Source organism: Otolemur garnettii, unplaced genomic scaffold (genome assembly GCF_000181295.1).
Source record: "Otolemur garnettii isolate 467f Iridium unplaced genomic scaffold, OtoGar3 scaffold00198, whole genome shotgun sequence".
NCBI lineage: Eukaryota > Metazoa > Chordata > Mammalia > Primates > Galagidae > Otolemur > Otolemur garnettii.
The window spans coordinates 374,077-376,609 of NW_003852593.1; positions in this window are offsets into that span (position 1 = coordinate 374,077).

The window sequence follows — 2,533 nt, forward strand, 5'->3', positions numbered from 1 at the left end:
AAAAAAAAAAAAAAAAACATTGACTAAGGCCAGGCCTGGAGGCTAATGCCTATAATCCTAGCACTCCGGGAGGCTGAGGCAGGTAAATTGCCTGAGCTCACAGGTCTCATCTCTTAAAAAAAAATAAAAATAGCTGGGCATTGTGGCAGGCACCTGTATTCCAGCTACTTGGGAGGCTGAGACAAGAGAATCACTTGAGTCCGAGAGTTTGAGGTTGCGGTGAGCTGTGACGCCATGACACTTTACCTGGGGGCAACAAAGTACAACTCTGTCTCAAAAAATATATATATTGATTAACAGCACAAAGGTCACAAAATCCAGAAAGTACCATAATTTTTGTCATAACAACCTGCAACATGCCATATTCTTTCATCTATATTTGATGATTGTCTCTGATTACAATTTTGCAATAGAATTTTCCAAAGAAAAAGATAATTTAGTCTTTTTTTTTTTTTTGTAGAGACAGTCTCACTCTATTGCCCTCGGGAGAGTGCTGTGGCATCACACAGCTCACAGCAACCTCCAACTCCTGGACCTAAGCGATTCTCTTGCCTCAGCTTCCCGAGTAGCTGGGACTATAGGCACCCACCACAATGCCTATTTTTTTTGGTTGCAGTTCAGCCGGGGCTGGGTTTGAACCCACCACCCTTGGTATATGGGGCCGGTGCCCTACTCACTGAGCCATAGGCGCCGCCCCGATAATTTAGTCTTTCTAGTATGGCTGATTTAAAATAAAAAACAAGGCTGGGCTCAGTGGCTCATGCCTGTAATCCTAGCACTCTGGGAGGCTGAGGCGGATGGACTGCTTGAGCTCACGAGTTTGAGACAACCTGAGCAAAAGTGAGACCCTGTCTCTACTAAAATAGAAAAACTGAGGCAAGAGGATCACTTGAGTCCGAGAGGTGGAGGTTGCTGTGAGATATGACGCCGCAGCACTCTACCCAAGGCAATAGCTTGAGACTCTGTCCCCCCCCAAAATATGAATAAAATAAAATAGTATGATCTATTTACTGGTTACATCATATATGGTGTTAAGACTGGTACCAAATTTGGAGAAAACAGTGTCAACTTTCTTTCCTCTATAAGCTGGAAGCTTCAGTGTCTTGCATTTTTCTTCTGAGGGAACTAATCTAAAATGCCTTCTGTGGGGGCTGGAGATGGTGGCTCACTCCTGTAATCCCAGCACTCTGGGAGGCCAAGGCAGGAAGATCCCTTGAGTTCAAGAGTTCAAGACCAGCTTGAGCAAGAGCAAGACACTGTCTATACTAAAAATAGAAAAACTAGCCAGGCATTGTAGCAGGCACCTGCAGTCCCAGCTACTTGGGAAACTGAGGCAGGAGAATCCCTTGAGCTGTGAGCTGGGCTGACTCCACAGCACTCTACCCCAGGGTGATAGAGTGAGATTTTATCTCAAACAATAATTTTTAAAATAACAAAAATAAAAAAGCCTTTCGTGGTGAGCTTCACTAGCTCATGCTTCTGCCCAAGTGTGAGGGAGGTTACTGCATCGATGTCCGCTTTCCTGTGACTCTGTCCCCTTTGTGAGTTGCCAGGAGTGTTTCTGGAAGCTGCGCCCCAGATGTGAGGAAGTGGCTGGGAAGGACATGAACAGACTCTGCTAATCCCAGCTGACATTCCCACAGCTGGGCTTCCCCATGGCCAGGCCCCACAGTGCCCACTGCTTCTCCAGGGCCTACCCATTACTGTGAGCACCCTCACAGTTAGTGTCTTAGCTTGGTGAATTTACACAACCGTGTGACCAGGCCAAGGCTCCCTGGAATCCATTTCTTTTGTGGCCCAGCTGTGTCTCCATGGTCCTTTGTCCATCTGTGCCAGCACCATGCTGGCTGCCTTTGTATTCTTGGTCTAGGATCACACAAGCCCTGTTCATGTGCTGATGAGTCGGCAGGACATGTTCCCTCTGGAGGCAAAGCACCTGCCCCTTCCTTCACATTTGAAGCCATTATTGGCAACCTGTGATTCTGAAGCTTGTCCTGAGATTAGTTTTAATCAGTCATGGTAATGTGATAGACATGGAGACAACTGCCTTTAGACAATTTATCATTTACATTTCCCAAGAGAAGGGGGCATGCACACCACACCCTCATATCATGCAGGGCTGCCAGCGAAGCCCCAGTTTGGAGCAAGAGGGAAGAAACATGACCCAGAGCCTTTCTTTGGACGAGGCAGGGTAGAAACTCCTAAGTGTAGGATTGGAACAATTTCCTTCAACCCTGGGCTTTAGAGGCAGTCCCTAATTGTCCACATCTCACCTTGGGGTGACTTAGAATGTGTGTAGGTTAGACAAAGGAGATAGTGGTCTGTAGATTGGTTGCTTTATATTTAAAAGAGGGGCTGTTTTGCTGCCTCTAAGATTTAGCTAGTGGGAGGAACAGTCTGGCTTGGGTAAAGGCCCCCAGTGCCAGCACATCAAGAATACAGCAGTGGCCTGGCATGGTGGCTCACATACTTAATCCCAGCACTTTGGGAGGGCAAGGTGGGAGGATCACTTGAGCCCAGGAGTTTGAGACCA